The 18183-nt window shown below is 42.8% G+C and overlaps 1 protein-coding gene and 1 long non-coding RNA gene across 6 annotated transcripts in view; one reads left to right on the forward strand and one right to left on the reverse strand.

Moving 5' to 3' along the window:
• Nucleotides 1-355: 355 nt before the first annotated feature.
• LOC134475750 (uncharacterized) lies at nt 356-4267 on the reverse strand. Its single transcript, XR_010046980.1, has 2 exons — nt 3929-4267; nt 356-707 (listed from the first exon to the last, which is right to left on the reverse strand). It is a non-coding gene; the product is annotated as an uncharacterized LOC134475750 (long non-coding RNA).
• A 138-nt stretch (nt 4268-4405) lies between these two features.
• Nucleotides 4406-18183, forward strand: part of Adgrg5 (adhesion G protein-coupled receptor G5) — a 31088-nt gene continuing 17310 nt past the window's right edge. For all 5 annotated transcript variants that reach the window (XM_063247379.1, XM_063247380.1, XM_063247383.1 and 2 more), the window contains exons 1-2: nt 4406-4454; nt 5533-5696. The gene's annotated coding sequence lies outside the window, so the exon portion shown is untranslated. The remainder of the gene's footprint in view (nt 4455-5532; nt 5697-18183) is intronic.

An 18183-nucleotide genomic window follows, 5' to 3' on the forward strand; every position in this document is an offset into this window, starting at 1 on the left:
CTGGGGGCGGGCGGGCGGGCGGGGAGGTGGTGCAGGGTCAAGCACTTCCCCTCCCTCCAGCTGCACAGCCCTTTGCGGCGGGCGCGGGGCGGGGGGGGGGGGGTCCTCTTGTGGGAGTAGGTTGTCTGTGGTCTGGTAGGGAAGGCAGACGTCTTCTCGTCATATCTTGTCCCTGGAGAGGCTGCTGAGGTTTATCTGTTCTTAAAAGGTGAAAAGTTCACAGATGTGAACTTGGCTGGAGTGAGTCAGTACATAGAAAAAAACTAAAAGTTATGAAGATAAATTACTTTTAGCCCGTGATTAGCAATATTTAGATAATGGTTGCAATCGTGCACGCATTACACTGGGCAAAGAATGAATTAAATGCTAATATTCGAAGGCTTTATTTTACTGACAAAATTGAGTATATAGCATCCTTCCCTTTTGAGTAGGTTTTGCAGCATCTCTATTTTTTTTTTTTTAAAGTGTTTGAAGGCTTCCGCAAACCCAAAGATCTCTCTGAATCCTTTGATAACCGATCACTTCATTTTGGAAGTCCCCGTCACTTCCTTTATAAATGTTCTTTGTCTTTGTGGTCATCAGCTGGTGAACGTTTCTCTGGCATTTGCTTCTATCAACTTCATGAAGTCTCATATTTTTTGCAAGATTCGCAGTTTCACATGTCATCTCATCTGCTGAGCAGCTTGGTCTGGTTGACTTGTTGGCTGCTGATAGGGGAGACCAACTTTGGTGGGAATACAGGGAGTTTGGGTAGCATTTACAGATCGTTAATCTGCAAATATTGCAGTGCTGAGCCTTGGCTTGTGGAGTTTAGAGAGTAAGACTTTGAGAACTCAGGAAAAGAGCATTTGAAATTTAGAGCCAGGGAAATGAAAGCTCAAAGAGACTCCTGGTAGAAAGCATATGCGGGGTCTCACAGCAGTAAGTGACAGTCTTAAACCCAAAACCCAGAATTCTTCCTCAGTTTTTAAAGGTGGGGATGGACACAGGTAAGGAGGCTACACCTAAGCTCTGGCTCCAGCCTCAACACAATGAGATCCTTTCAAGGAAGAAAGCAAGAAATACTGTACTGCCTTGGGGAAGGGTTTCTTTCGGGACAGGCGCTAATTACTCAGATCCAAGGTGTGTTCTGGCATTTTACATGGGTCACCTAGTGTCACAGCAGTCCATATGTTGGGTGTTGTTACCACCACATCTTAGTGGAAAGTGAAGCTCAGGTCATGCTGGGGAGAGGGATGAAGCCGGGGGGGGGGTGGGTCTGACGGTTTGGTTTTACCCATGTCACCCTTGTTCCACACACTGCACCCTCCAGGTATCTGAATGCCATGTGAATGTGGTGTCAGCCTCCCCAGTGACCCTAGCAGGCTTCTATCACCAGCTGAGGACAATGGAATTTTTGATTTGAGGTCTGTGTCAGTATTTTTTTTTACGCTACGATTTTGTCCTGTACCTCAGCACTTTGCCATCAATAAATAGCACTTGTACCTTTGTTTACTAGCCATGTTTTCCTACAAGTTATTTTACTTTTTAGGATACAACTACATTTTAAGGGACTATTTCATATTACTTGGATAAATAGGAAATCTGAGTTAGTTACTGTAAATAAAAATTATACAAATAAGTAGCAAGCAAACAAAACAATGTTATTAAAACCCGTCTAGAAACTGAAAGGGGTGTCATTTCCACAGCCATGTTCATAGCAGCATTGTTCATAATAGCATAGAGGTGAAAAGGCCCAAGTGTCCACTAATGGTTGAACAAATAAACAACATGTGGTATAAATGCACACACGGGAATATTACTCAACTTCTAACTTTTAAAAGGGAGGGCATTCTGACACATGCCACAACATGAAGGAGCCTTGAGAACATTATGCTAAGTGAACTAAACTAGCCTGGGAAAGAAACACTGTAGGATTCCAGTCACAGGAGGTATCTAGATTAGTCAGATTCATGCAAATGACAGAAGAATGGTGGTTACTAGGGACTTACAGTAGGTTGGAGAGTTTTGCAAGATGAAAAGAGTTTTAGAGATTGTGGCTGTGGTTGCATGATGATGTGAATGCTGATAAACTTATGCTTTAAAATACTTAACATGGTAAATTTCATGTTGTATATAATTTACTATGATAACAATTTTTTAAAATTTTGTTTTCAGTGTCTAGTAGTGATTAGCAAGAACCCATATATAAAAAAATCAAAGTGGTTAGGTTTGTAGCTCAGTGTTGAAAGCCCTGGGTTCAATCTTTAGTACTGCAAAAAATTTTTTTAATTTTGATGTCTGATGAAAAATTAGACATCAAATTTTTATTTGGATGTCTCGTAAGAAAAGAATGAAGGATGGGGAAAAAACTAGAATCTAAGTCTGTTAGGAAGAGACTAAAGATGATTTATTCCTAAACCAAGACTTTTTCTGGGTGCAACTAAAATTGGGAAAGAGGTGGAAAGTAAATAACTCCTTCACCGTGTGACTCAGTTGCACTCGTGCTCTGTTGGGGATCTCACTTAAATCTCACCAGGGTGAGTAGTCCCACGTGGGCAGAACCTTCTCCAGGAATAGCATGTGGTCCCCCTGCCTGCCTGGCCCTGACATGCCTCCTCATGCTTCAGCCTCCAGAATGTTCTGTAGGGGTAGAGTGGGCAGAGAAGTCTTCCAGGCAAAACTTGAGCTGGATCCCAAGTGGTTGGGGGAGTGGTGGAGGGTTGCCAAGGTCTGTGTGAGCCGCATCCGGGGGACGGCACATAGAGTGGCCAGCACATGCAGAGCCTGAAGGAAGTGGAATGTGAGTGGGGTGAGAGCAGTAACATGGGACCACTCCTGGCTTTTGAGCAGGAGAATATATGAAGTAAGTTCCAGGATACGGAATGCAGGACTAAGTAACTGGCGTCCCAGTTGGGAAACAGAGGAGCCATGGATGGTGGGCTAGGGAGGAAGGTCTTCTGGGCCCTGAGAATAGCTGGTGGGGCTTACACTTGATTTGAGGAAGGAGGTGGCTGATGGTTCAAATCTAGAGATGGCTAGGAGGCCTCAGACAGGAAGGACTGGAGATGAAGATCTGGGTGACTGGCATAGAAAACCAAAGTATATGGATGTAGATATAGCACTTGGCTAGCATGCACAAAGTCCTGGGCTCCATCCCAGATCACAGAACCCCAGAAGACTACAGAGGAGGCAAGGGCTTACCCAAGTCACCAGGCAGGGGTGTGGCCAGTCTCCCTGCAGAGACTTTGTGCTCCCCCTGGGGTGGGGATCTGGCTACCCAAGATGCAGCTCTCCTGCCCTGTTCTGTAGAAACACCTGTGCTTCCTGTGGGCTGTGCCTGGGCTAAAGCAGCAAGGTGAATGTGTCAGGCACAGAGGCAGGAGACAGTGCTGGGACCTGTCGGCTTTCTGCCCATTACTGCATCTCCCTTCCTACTCCCCACCCCGCAGGGATGGAAGAGCACACATTCCTGAGTCATGATTTTTCCAGGGAATCTGGTTGGGGCCTAGGTAGCAGAGCACTCTTATTTCCTCCCTGCACACACACATGCACGCATACACGCACGCACGCATGCACATGCACATGGACCCATACCCGTGCATATACCCGAGTCACTCCCTCATTTCTTTAAGAGTTTTGCAGTGTGGCTGGTGGAGCACAGCCACACTTGTGGGGACTCCTGGTTTAAGGAAAAGCAGACAGTTTTACTGCCTAGCTCTGTAGCCATATTCTCTTTGCTCTGCTGCCAGGAGTTCTCTCTCCCTGTGGTCCCTACCACTGGGCAACTTGGGACCAGGTCCTTGTCTTCTCTGGACTTCAGGTTCCTCCTATATGAAATGTGACAACTTTACAAAGCACTTCTGATCACTTTGCAGCCATCACCCATCCCACCAGGTGGCATTGCCATCAACAGGGAAGCTGAACTTTGAGAGTTTAAGTCTCTTACCCCAGTCACCCAGCCGATGCATGGTGGCTTGATGCTGAAACTCAAGCAGCCAGGCCCAGCCGTTGCTCCAGGTCTCCGTCATCACTAATCCTGTGAACTGTCACATTAAGCAGTTTATTCTCCTCTCTACAGATGTGGAAACTGAGGTACTGGGCAGTGCTATCCCTTTTCCCAGTGTGCAGGGCTGAGCTGGTGCTAGGTCCTGCGCAGCACCGTGCTGTCCAGTGCTTGCACCCCTCCAGGGAGATGTAGCGGTCCCCTGGAGGTGCGGGGCCTTGGGGAGGAGACCATGGGGAGTTTGGCCTGGGGATCGGCTCAGGGGAAACAGGAGCTGCTGCAGCAAAAGAAGAAGTGAAGCGAGGGTGCAGTGTGCAGCGGGTGAAAAAGGCGATAGGATTGAAGTGGGAGTGTGGGGAGGGGTGAACAGAGTGGGTGCTGCAGCTGGCGCCTCCGACTTCCTCTTCTTGCTGCAGAAGCAGCAAGACAGCATTGAGTCAAGACGGTAACAGAGGTGGCAGCATCACAGGTTAGTTCCCCAGGTCTCCCCCCCCCCCCCGCTTTCTGTCCTTATCCCCAGCACCCCTGCACCTCATGTGCTCTGGATATACCCCTGCCCAGGTGGTCACTGGCTGTGTGATGCCCCCAGAGCAGCAAGCTGAGGATCCAACCTCCTTTCCACTCTGGGTGGCAACTCTAGATTCCAGGGATGTAGAGAGCTGTATTATCAGAAGAGGCTTGGGAGTGAAAGGGCTGGGGACAGCACATGCACAAGGTCCTGGGTTTGATCCATAGACTGACAAAAAGAAATTTTAAAAAAGGAAAAAAAATACTGAGGTGTGATTAGGTGTTAGGTTCAAGTTTTAGCTTCCTCATGTAGCCTGGGAGAAATTATTGGAGCTATCTGGACCTAAGTTTTCTCCTCTGTAAAATGGGGCTGGTCCTGTAAGCTGCACCTTGAGTGGCAGGGGTGAGGGCCTGTCAGGTGCTTAGTACAAGACACAGTTTGTGCTCAACAAACTGGACCAGGTGACCTTCCTCTCCGAGCAACAGAACTGACAGTTACCAGTTGGCTTTGCTGCATCCTCCCTTTGTTCCTCTGTGAAGTAACCCCTCTGGCAATAGAAACTCTCAGTGCTGTTTGGAAGAGACTACAAGTTCACTCTCTTCCCAGGCCAAGAGGAAGCCTGAGGCGGTGGCTCGGGGCTGGGTGGACAGGAACAGCATCTTAGTGGAGGCAGTGGAACCACGCGCAGGAACAGGGTGGGCTTTCATGAGTGTGTGAACCTGAAAGCCCATGAATGGCCATAGGGAGTAACGCAGGTGAATTCCTGGCCAACGATTTTGCTCAGAGCCTTGGATCTGGGTCAGAGCCTGACTCCCAGAAGTGTGGATGAGTTCAGTGGTTGTCTGAGTCTGGCTCCCTGGTACTGGGATCCAGGTACCCTCATTTTGCAGATGAGAAAACCTGAGGCTCAGAGAACCCAAGTTCCTTGCAGTGTCACACAGCCTGTTACACAGCTTGGGCCCTGAATACTAATTCGCATCTCCCAAAGACTCTGTCCCATGCTTCACATGTCTCCTCATTGCTCTGTTGGCCTAACTAGGGTCTTCATCGGAGGTTCAGCTACCTGGCCATCACTGAGTAGAGCACAGGACTTGGAGTCTGGAGTCCTGGGTTTCAGTCCAGTTTGACCAGTCTGCTGTGGAGCCACAAGTGAACTTCTCTTGTGCGGTATTTGGTTTCCCTGGGATCCAACTTGGAAGTCAGGTAAGGTGTGATCGATTCCCAGAGGGCCGCTATTAATGACTGACCAGGAGGGGAGCCTGATGGTCAGGAGCATGGGGGTGGTGCGCAGGATGGGAAGGGCACCTGGAAGCTGCCAGCAGAAGTAAGGGTGGTGGCTTGCCCCTGAGAAAGGTGGTAGAAACCACAGTTTCTATCTGGGGTACTGGAGTAGGGGTCACTTCTGCTTTGGCCTTGATTTCTCCATTTGTAAGATGGGGTCAGGGTCCTTGTCCATTGGTGCCTTCTTGGGAGCAGTGTGGCTAAGGGCCTGGGGACCCAGGTCAAGTCTACCTGCCTGCTAGGCCTCAGTTTCCCCATTAGTACTGTGAAGGAGTAGACAGGTTGGGCAGAGGTCCCCTTCACACTCTCAGGTCCTCTACTACTGCAGCCTTGGCTTCCTCATCTGAAATCCTTTACATTGTTTATTTAGCAGCTTTCTTGATCTCCCTAAACCTTGCCTTTCCTCTGTTCTCTGAGGTCTGAGAGTGTAAGTGACTGCATAGAAGCTAACATAGCCACGTACATGAGCAATAGCCAAATAAACAAAAATCTAGCCTCTGACTCCAACATCTCCATTTGTTTTAGAATAAACATTAAAAAAAAATGGGTGACTGTTGGGGAAAGATGAAATTGTGTCTTTATCTCACACTATGTTCTAGGACCAATGTAATGGACTGGAGATTCCAATGTGAAAATGAAGGCATAGAAGTACTAGAAGAAGCCCGATGTGATGGTGCATAGCTATAATCCCAGTACTTGGGAGGCTGGGATGGCTGAGAGTGAACTGAGGCCAGCCTGGGCTACTAGTGAGCTGAAGGCAAGCCTAAACTACATAGCGAGACCCTGTCTTAAAAAAAAAAAAAAGCACCAGAAGAGATGCAGGAGAATTCCATTTTTTTTTTAAGAGCAGAAATATTTATTGAGAGAAAGAAAGCTTTTATCTGAGACAGAGAGACAGAAGGGGTCCCGAGTAAGTTGCCCGAGAATTCTTTTTAAACGCTGAAAATGAGAAAGAGTTTTCTAGCTGTGACTTAAAATCCAGATACCTAAAGAGAAAATACTGATAAATTTTATTACGTAAAAATAATTTAGGCCAGGGATGTAACACTGCAGCACAGCACCTGCTTGGCAAGCATGAGGCCCTGAGTTTGATTCCTGGTACAGGAAAAAAACAAAATTAAAATAATACCTCAAGCCAGGAGTGGTGGCACATGCATGTAAGCCAGCATTCAAGGCCAGTCTTAGCTACATAGTGAGACCCTGTCTCAAAAAACAAAAACAAGCAAAACAAAAAAAGCCTCTATGTAGCAAAAAGAAATCCAAACAAAATAAAAACAAACCCCAAACAAAACATATATAATGGTGAAAGACAAATGAAAAACTAGGAAAAATATTTGCAATTCATGTAACAAACAGCTGTCTTCCTTGTTATGTAAAGAGTTTGTAGGATCTGCTAGGGAAAAGTCGAACCAGATATACAAATGGACGCATGGTGAACTGGCAGGAGTGGGAAATGATGTAAGTCAGCTGCACTGTTTATAAGAGCAGAAGACTAGAACTGCTACAAACGGCTTTCAACTGCGGGTTGTGAAACTCTGGCTTATCTCTGCAAAGTTAGAATATGCAGTTAAGAAGTGGAATCTCTGTAAATATTGTCATGGAAAGCTCTCTGTGATGTATTTTCAAGAGAAACAAGCAAAGTGCAGAGCAATATGTAGAGTCTGCTACTTTTTGTATAAAACAGAGGAAATCCTCTTAGCCTATGTTTGTATGAGGAGATCTGGAAAATACACAAAACTCTAACATCTTGTGTCCTGGGGGCAACTGACAGAGCTAAATGGTCAGATTTGCAGATCGGAGGACTAGTTTATGCCCTTTCCTGTTATTTATTGTTTACATTTGAAAGATTCCAAATTTTGAAGAGTAAATAGAAATTGAGAAAATTATAACTGTGCCATATGAGGAAACATCAGAAAATACATACAGGTAGGCCCATAATCTCATCACCGAGAAGTGACCACCATTTATATTTGGATGTATATCTTCTTGCTTTTGCATATATAAGAAATATAATTTTTTTTTGCAAGGATGGGATGGTGTTGTTTTGCAGCATGCCTTTTAGTTTTTACAAGAAATATTATTTCCATATTGATAAATAGTCATCTGGAGCATTTAAAAATTCTAAGCATTAAAATTTTCTTCTTTCTGTTGTGAAGGTAATACATGCTAGTTGTGTAAAATTGAAGCAAAGCAAGAAAAAATTAAAATGAAGTAAAAGCCTCCCTCAATATAACATTATTAACTTAACATTTGGGTTAATTACTCCTCTAGATATCTCAATATGTTTGAACATGTGTGTTAACATACTTTTCTACAAATAATAATAAATGTGATTATATCCTGTGAATTATTTTCTACCTGCTCTTTCTATGCAGGGATATGCCATTCTCAGTAACATGGCTATATATACACATAATTTTTTTATAGAAAAATTCTAATCCATTTACTGTCTTTGTAAATTTTTAATTTAGGAAAAACTATAAATTCAGTGGTCCTTGCAAAAAAATAGTACAGATAAATCCTATGTATCCTTCACCCAATTTCTTCCAATAGTAACATCTTGTGCTCCTGTAGTATAATATTAAAACCAGGATTGACTTAGTACAATTCAAAGAGCTTATTCAGACTTCATCAAGTTTTTTTGCACTCATTTATTTATGTGCATAGTATGGGTGTGTATTTAACGCCATTCAATTTTATCACACATGTAAATTCCTGTAACAGTCGCCACAATCAAGACACGAAACTATTCTGTCACCACAAGGATCCTGCAGCTGCCTTGCTAGACACACGCCCTCCCCAAGGCTTGCCAACCGCGAATCTGTCCCTGTTCTATAATTTTCATTTCAAGCATGTGATACAAATCACATCATATAATATGCAACATCTTGAGTTGGCTTTTTTGTTTTGCTCAGGATAATTCTAATTCTCTTGAGTCATCCAACTTGTATGTATCAGAAGTTTTTTTTAATTGTTAAGTTTTGTGCCATGGTATGGATGTGCCACAATTTGTTTAACTATTCATCTTTTGAAGGAGCATAGAGTTTATTTGCAACTTGTGGCCATTATGAATAGAGCTGCCTGGAATGTCCATACAAGTTTTTGTGTGAACTTGAGGGTTTTTTTTTTTTTGAGACAAGATTTCACTATGTAGTTCAAGTTGACTTTGAACTCATTTTGTAGGCTAGGCAGGCCTTGAACTCACAGAGATTCTCCTGCCTCAGCCTCCCAAATACTGGGATTAGAGGCATGCACCACCATGCTCAGCTAAATAAGGGGCAAAAGCCCAAGATCATTGCTGCTGGATCATATGGTGGGCATTCAGTTTTTTATGAATCTGCTCAACAGTTTTTCATTATTCCTTTTTTATAAAGCACTTATATAGTTTTCAAATTTTCTTTATTATCAACAATAGTATTCTACGTATTTTTGTATGGAAGTATATGTATTCCTAGATTGCTCTATTATTTCCATAGGATAAGTTAAAAATTTTTTTATTTTATTGTATTAGTACACATTTGCAACATGTATTACTATGGTGTAATGACTTAATCCCTTTGGGGAAGATACGTAACAGATGATTAGCTGGATTGTATGGAATTTCTAATTTCAATTCTTTGAGAGATGTCCACACTGGTTTCCATAATAGTTTTACTAGTTTGCTTTACCACCAACAATGCCAGAGGATTTTCTAGGATTGTCATTGTTTGATTTCCTAATCATAGCCATTCTTTCTGGAATAAGATGGAATCTTGATGTTATTTTAATTTGCATTTCTCTTATGATCAAAGATGTTGAACATTTTTTCATAAATTAGTTAACCATTTGCATTTCTTCCTCTTTGAAGTGTCTGTTCATTTCCCTTGCCCATTTCTTGATTGGCTCTTTAATTTTAGTTGGTTTAATTTCCTTTTTTGAAGTTTTAAAAATTTTAGATAGTAAAATCCAACAGAACAAAGCCAATCAAAGCAAGGTATCAAAATTAGTATAGAACTTCAAAGCAGGACACTGGGAAAACAACAACAGCTACCATAGTATATCTTGTTATCTTCACAATAATTGTTCATTCCATCAGGTATAGCAAAATCAAACCAAAAGCAAAACAGAATAAAACCAATCAAAACAGAATATTGAATAAATCAAAACAATCAGAACAAAGCAAAACAGTGAGAACAATATTGGATTTCAAAGACAAGATAAAGAAAATCCCTCATATTTGCCATATTGCATACTGTCATCCTCCCAAGAGATGCTCAGACCACTGGCCCCAGGCCTGCAAAATCGACCAAACAATACAAACATTTAGTTGCTTTATGTACCTTAGTTGCTATCAATTCATCCTGTCCTCCAACCAGCAGGTTGCTTGCCAGGGGGAGGGGGTTGATTCTCAGCCCATGCACCAGTAGGCTCATGGAAGGTGCTGACTTTCCTCTTCCTAGAAGCATGTGAATTACACAGCTTACCAGAAAGGCTGGCTATTTGGCTTCTTGTGGGAGCCTCCCAGTCCCAGCATGGTTGATTCTCAGGAGGCACTGGCTTTTCTCTTCCTGGAAGTTCTTTTTATATTTTAGCTATTAGTCCTCTGCCTAATTTTTTCGCCATTCTGTGGGTTATTTCTTCACACAAATGATTGATTCTTTGTTTTTTAGTCTGATATAATCCCATGTGTTCATTCTTGCTATTTCTTGTGCAATTGACTTTTTGTTTAGAAAATCCTTTCCTACACCTATATCTTTGAGTGTTTTATCTATTTTTATCTTCCAGATAAAATGTTCAATGTTTCTGTTTTAATGTTTAGAGCTTTGATCCATTTTGATTTTAATTTAGTATATATGGTGAAAGATAAAGGTCCAGTTTCATTCTTTTACAAACAAGTAACCAGTTTTTCCAACAGCAATTGTTGAATAGTTATCTTCCCTCCACTTACACTTTTGGACCCTCTATCAATGTCGTGGCTTGTGTCTCTCCAAAGCCTCATGCAGTCATCGATGGGCTTTTTCAGAGGTGACTGTGTGACACTTGGTGCAATGCTAGGATCAGGGGCACCAGGATTAAGAGTGTGAGAATCACCTGCCTTAAGTAGCCTGGATAAGATATAAGGGATAGAAAGAGCTGTGGTCATCCCTTGTTTGTTTAGGTACCTCCCACCACCATGAACTGTTTCTCCTCTGCAATGAATATCTGCCATGCCACCCTGCTTGGAGCCAGTCAGTTATAGATTGAAACCTCTACAAACTGTGAGCATACTTATCCAAACAGGCCAGTTTAGTGCTTATCCAAATAACTGCTGTTGTCTCTGGATGGCTCTCTTGCCTCCACAATGGAGCAACCACAATTATTCTTGTCAAAGAGGCCAAAAAGCTGACTCTGGGACAAGTTGTTCTAGTCACAGTGCCTCATTCTGTCATGACTCTGATGAACAGCTAGGGACATAGATGGGTCTTGAATACTATAATGACTCAGTACCAAGGGCTTCTTTGCGAGAACCCTAGAGTCACCTTAGAAACTGTTAAGACCCTGCATGAAGCCACCTTTTTGCTGACCAAGAAAGACACCTGGACTATGACTGTGAGGAAAATCACTGATAAATGCTTCTCCAGCTGGCCTGACCTCGGTGATACTCTAGAGCTCAGACCAGATGCCATCCTATTCACTGATAGCAGCAGCTTTATCTCAGATGGATAATGCATAAAACACAGTCACTACCAAGCAAGTTCTTGAAGCTGGCCCCTTTCTAAAGGGATGGTCAGCGCAAAGGGCTGAACTCTGGACCCTAATCAGGCCCTCCAGGGGGCAAAAGGAAGAACTGTTAGCATGTGCAGTGACTTTAAGTATGCCTTTGCTATGGTCCATGTCCGTGGGAGGAGGATTACAAAGAGAGAGAGGATTACTGAATGTTGAGGAAAAAAATTAAACATGACAAAATACTCCAACTCCTGGAGGCCATCTGGAAACTGAAAGAGATGGCCATCTTGTATTATCAGGGACACCGAAAGGAATAAGATCTTAATATTAGGGGAAATCGGTGGGTGGATTGTCCAGCTAAGGAGACATCATGCAAAAACAAAGCAGCCCTGACTCAAGAGGCTCCTAGAATATCAACGGGCCCACCTAACCCAGAGAACCAACATATTCTCCAGAAGAAGACCAAGGGCCCAGAGCGAAGAGGCCTATGAGACTCCAGAAGGATGGTGGTGCCTACCTGATCAGAGAACATTTGTAGCCCAGAAGATGGTTTTCTCTCTGGTCCAACAATATCACTAACTGCCCCACCTAGGAAAGACAGCATTATAGATTTCATTGAGTCAGTATCTCTACATCCCCCAGTTGTCATCTCTCTGTGCCACCATAAATAATGGATGCCACGCCTGTGCCTGGAACAACCCTCTCCAATGGCCAAAGCCTGCTCCAGGGATATGACACCTTGGGACTTACTCCTTTGAAGACTTAGAGGTAGACTTCACAGAGATAAAGCCATGCTGTGGCTACAAATGTCTGCTAGTCTTCATCTGTCTGTACTTGGGCTGGGTGAGAGGTACACCTACATGGACAGAGAAAACCTAAGAAGACTTTCTGTGAGAAATCATTCCCCAGTATGGCCTGCCCCTCACTATCGGAAGTGACGAGTGAATTTGATGCATATGAAATGAAATCTTCATGTGCATTTTACCTTGAAAAATACTCCAGCCAAGTTCTGCCAAGAAACCCACCATCCAGGGATGACATGCTGTTGCTAGCTTCACTATGGATCTGATACACAGCAGGACCATCCAGCTACTCTACCTACAAGATGTTACCTAGGAGGCCCCCATCCCATAACTAGAGTCTTCCAAGAGATGTTTGGCAGTCAGGAGAATCAAACCTGACCACTGAAGTATAGGCCATGGCAAAAGTGTTCTCTCATATCAGCAAGGTTGTTCCTGAGAATTTGAATCGCTTCAAGCAGCCATGTATACCTGTTCCTAATAGGGAATTCTGAATGCCAGGGAACTCCAGGCTGGATTAAAGACTGAATAGAGGAATCCCTTCAGCCTTTGTGGACAGGGCCTCACTGTTGTGCTTGTTACCCCAACTGCTGTTAAAGTTGTGGGTATCGTCCCTGTGCTGTACAATTTGAAGCAGAAAAAGGCTTATCCTGAGGACTCCTCATTCACCTGGACCACTCAGGCTGACCCACAAGACCTCCTGAAAACTCGGCTCAGATGGAGACCACCTGAGCATACCAAGAGATGAGAGCTCCACTCTATCACACTGGCGCTGACTAGTCTGTGCCTGGTAGATGGCTGAAGACACCTTTTGAAGAAAAATATCCCCTGTGACTCATGAAGACTGACTGTCACAGATTGTCATCCCTGTTTTTTGGCAACCCTTGGGCCTTTAACTATGCTCTTCTCTATAGCCCTAGCTGAGGGTGCCCAGCCAATTATGCATAAGCTCAGGGGTATCTGCTGGCCTTGACTGGTATTATCTGATTTTATTATCTGATTCCCTGTCTTCCCAAGCCCTGGGTGCCTCAGACTACTTCACTTGAGGTCTTAGTTCTGCTGGTCACAGCCTGTGGCCCTGGTTGTCAGTTTGCAGGCCTTGGATTTGCTTGGCAGTAATGACATTGTAATCTGCACTTGTCCTGTGCCTCCGAAGCCTGTGATCACTTAATGACCACGGGTTTAACTCCTACACCTATGTGCTGGCTAATTACTACCAGAAGGCTGCCCTGTGCCAACATACTGGTGACAATGTTCCCAAAGGTAAAGTCTTATGATTAGGTAAATCACAGGCCTAGGGTCAACCTGCCTCAGCCAATATGAAAAAGTTGCATGTTGGACCTGTGTGACCCACATGGGCATGTCCGACGGGAGAGGGGAAGGATAAAAGACCGGGCATGTGGAAAAACAAGTGGAGGAGGTTCAAAAATAGCTGATAGATGTGGGCTGAGAACAATAACAGCCCTACTGATGTATAGACTTTTCCAGCCGCAGTTTACCAACCCTGCCTCTCAGATTTATAGGATCCCAAATGTCACCTTTGGTCTGCTTCACAGGGTAAGACCTCAGTTTTTCTGGCTGTGTTTTTGCCCCACCTCAGGAGAGTCTTTATGGGAACCCCAGTTCCAACCAATTGGAATCTCCTGAGAAATCTCTCAGAACTGAACCTGAGTGCACTAATAGCTCCAGTGGCCACTAGGGTCCTCCTTGACAGCTCAAGGGCCAAGCAAGGTGCCTCCATCGCCACCAGCCTGGTCCAAAGATTGGGCCCCTGGAACCAGTATCTCACCGCCTCTGCTCCTTCAATCAGGTGACCCAGTGCAGCCTACTTATGTGGGGACGCAGCTTATCGCTGCCTGTAGGTAAACGGAGTGGGCGCCTGTGTCCAGCTTCTCCTCACTCCTGAATCTCCACGGGTGTAGTAAAGTTTGGTCCCTCCACCCCTCTGAGCGCCGCTCTTTCCTCACTCCAGTTAACCTAAAATTGCTGTAGTAGTTTGTCTTCTCATTCCTGTAACAGTGAGTTTCAAAGGGCAGAGTTGACGAAATCAAATTTACTAATTTTCTTTTACAGATTCATGGTTTTGGTGTCATTTCTAAAAAATCTTTGCTTAACCCAAAGTCAGAAAGATTTTCTCCCTTTTTTTTCTCAGAAATTTTATAGTTTAAGTTTTATAATTTCAGTCTATGGTTCATTTTGAGTTACCCTCCCTTGTTCCTTGCCCTCCTCTTCCCCTTCCCTCCTTCTTCTGATATTTTCCTTTCTATTTTCATATTGTTTTTTCTAGATTCCACATGTAAAACCTGTGATACTTGTTTTCTGATGCTGGCTTATTTTGCATAACACAATGAAATGGAATCATTTCATTCCTCCTCTTCCTCCTCTCCACCTCCTTTCCTGGGGAGTGAACCTAGAGACTTTGGACTGAGCTCTATTCTGAGCCCTTTATGTGTTTTATTTTGAGACAGGGTTTCACAAAGTTGCTAAATTGCCTAGGCTGGGTTTGAGCTTTTAGTCCTTTTGCCTCAGCTTTCCAGAGTGCTGGGATTATAGTCATGCATCACCACCCCCAGTTTCATCGTTCTTTAAAGATATATCTCTATCTTTATATCTATCGATATATATCTGTGGATAGGCATCCAGGCTGATCCCACAATTCAGCTGTTATGAATTATGCTGCAGTAAACACAAGTGTGTATATTAACTTTGATTCCTTTGGGTATATACTGAAGAATGGTATAGGAGATCACATGGTGTTTTTATTTTCAGTTGTTTAAAGAACCTCCATACTGATTTCACAGTGGGTGTACTAATTTACATTCCCACCAGTCGTGCTGGAGGATTCTTTTTTTACTAAAACCTTACCAGCATTTATCATTTTTTTTCATGTTCTCTTGATGACAGCCATTCTGACTGGGGTGAACTCTCAATACCATACAGTGTTACATTGCATTTACTTCGTGGCTAAAACTGTTGAACAACTTTTATATAATTATTGGCCATTTGTATTTCTTCTTTTGAGACAAGTCTTTTCGCTCCTTTGCTGATTTATTGATCAGTTGGATTGCTTGTTCTCTTGGTGTTAATTTTTGTGTTCTTTATATATTCTGATGATTACTCCTTTGTTGGAAGAGTATCTGGGAAAAGATTTAATGTGTGTTTCTTATAGTCAGTATGTAGTTAGATCTGGATTTTATAATCCAATCTTACAAGCTGCATTTAATTAGAACATTTGGTCCATTTATATTTAATGTAATTTTCTATATGATTTGGTTTAACTCTACCGTCTTGCTGTTTTCTTTCTCTTTATCTCATCTGTTTTCCCTTTTCCTCTTGTCCTGTCTTATTTTAGACTGAATATCTTAAAATCATTTTCTTTTATCTCTACTATTGTCATATTAACTGTATCATATTGTTTTCTTTTTCTAACAGCTACTGTAGGATTTAAAACATACATGTTTCACTTTCTCACTTTCTATAATTGGCCTCCAAATGACATTACAGTATACTTAAAATGCAGCATAAGAATCTTACAAATGGGTACTTTCATTTCATCTTTTGGTTCTTTGTTCTATTTTTATGGTGCATTTCTACTTCTAACTATTATGATCCCTGTAGTACATTATTACTATTTTTACATTATATAGATACTAAAGTTAAAGAATTTTGCTTTATATTTAACAATTTTTTTTTCCAAAATAACCAAATCCACCCTTTTTGTTTCTTTGTTTTGGTCCAATTTCCTAATTGGTATAATTTTATTCTTAAATGAAATTACATCAGAAATAAAATTATTCTAAGAATTTACCTTTAATTACAATCTATTGGCAGTGAATTCTCTATCTTTGTTCATCTGTTAAAAAAAATCCTATTTTGTCTTTCTTTTTGAAAGAAAGATTTGTCTTTCTTTTTGAAAGAAAGATTTGTCTTTCTTTTTGAAAGAAAGAAACATTTTCTCTGGGCAGACATTTTAGGTTGACAGATTTTTCTCCAACAGTCTGGCTGCATTATCTTCTAGTTTGTATAGTTTATGATGAGGAATGTCTCATAGTTCTTACCATTTGTCTTTTGTATTCAGTAGTTCTTATTTTCTGACTGCCTTCAAGACTTTGTCTGGTTTTGCAGCCATGGGATAATGTGTGATTTTCTTTGCATTTATGCCACTGGGTTTTTATCTGTTATTTTTCCCTTATTGCTGAGACAAAATACCCAATATATAGAGTCAAGGAAGGAAAGGTTTATTTAGTTCAAGAGGTTTCAGTTCGTAATCAGTGGACTGCAAGGCAGGGTGGCATGGCGTAAGGGTAACAGTTCACAGTAGCAGAAGACAACAAAACAGTAAGAGTAAAAGAGGGGAATGAGCCTCTTTCTTTCCTTTGTATTGTATGCAGGCTACCCATCCTAAGGTGGGTACACCACTCACACTGCCAGTCCTAACACTAGACAATGAAATAATCACAAACTTTAGATTCAGCCACCTCCCCTGACATGAGGCTTTGGGGGGACATCTAGGCCCAAATCGTAACATTCCATCACTGGCCCCCACCCCCAAGGACTTGTGCACATTTTTTTTTTTTTTTTTTTGCAAAAGGCATTTAGTCCATCTCTTAAGAGTTGCCAAAGTCCTAATAGATTTAGCTTTGCTAAGAAGTCCAAGTCCCAAGTCTCCTCCGAGATATAAGGCCAACTTTTAGCTGTGGGCCTTTGTGTACATGAAAAGTTAAACACTTCCAACATTCAATGGCACAAGATAAACATTTACATTCCAAGAGTTACAAACATGGAGATATAAAGGATTGGGACTAAAGCAAGTCCAAAATTGATTAGAGCAAACATTAAGTCCTGTAGTTCCATGTGCCACATCCAGGACAATCCGTGGTCAGCTGTGAACTTCAAATGGCTTGCGTGGCTCTTTCTCTGTGGTTCTTCTGGTGGTAGTAGCTTCCACGGCTTCTCTCTTAGGCCTGCTCTGCTCCCCTCCTTGCAGTTTGCCTCAGATAATCCATGTCCCTGGCTTTTCTAAACTTCTGGGGTCTCCACTGGATCTTCAGCTTCACCCTCACAGCTTCACACACTGCCCTCTCCGGGGTACATTGCCTGGCCTCCAAGGCCTTTTGAAGTTGAGGTGGAAGCCTTAAGCCCATAACTCTTGCATTGTGCTTGTGCCTAAAACCAGCATCATATGGATGGTGCCAAGGTCTGCTGCCAGCTGGAGCAGTAGTCAGGCTTCCTTCTCTCTTGGCTGTAGAGGTTGAGTGCCTGAATCTTTGGGCACTTTGAATCCAGTTCTGAGGAGTAAATTTTCTTTGCTGCTGCCATCTGGGACATGGTGCTTTGTGGCTTTTTCCTCAAAGCCAAGTCTTTCACTTTTGCAGTTTTGAGGCCCTGATGACATGTTTTTTTTATTTATTTATTTATTTATTTATTTATTTATTCATTATTCTGTTCCTTCTCAGAAATCAAGATCTCCTCCACTCTATATTGGAGCTTCCCTTCTGGCCAAACTCACAATATTTTAAATCATTCAGCTGGGCTCTCTTCACTTGATTTTTCAGCAAAGATCTGGTTGAAAGCCCCCAACAATAGCCATGCTACCACCTCAACATTTGACTGCTTTGATATTTCTTCCGCCACATTAATCTGCCCACTGCCCTTAATCTGCATCTCGGGCAATGTTTCTGGACATGAGCAAAATACAGACAAATTTTTTGCCAAGCCGTAACACACGTCACCTGGAGTTCAATAACCAGTGCAATCCTTCCCAGAAGAAACTTCCTGAGCCTGATCTTTCCCAGCAGGATTTCTGTCAGCCTTCTGGTCTTCTGAGCTCTGAACAGAATCTCCCATACAGAACCACCTAAGGCGTTGCAGCTCTGCTCTTTCAGGTGACATCTTCGAGCCTTTCCAAAGTCTTCCCACAAGCC

Source organism: Cavia porcellus, unplaced genomic scaffold (assembly GCF_034190915.1).
Source record: "Cavia porcellus strain 051 isolate PalLab524CR breed Dunkin Hartley unplaced genomic scaffold, mCavPor4.1 scaffold_4, whole genome shotgun sequence".
Lineage (NCBI taxonomy): Eukaryota > Metazoa > Chordata > Mammalia > Rodentia > Caviidae > Cavia > Cavia porcellus.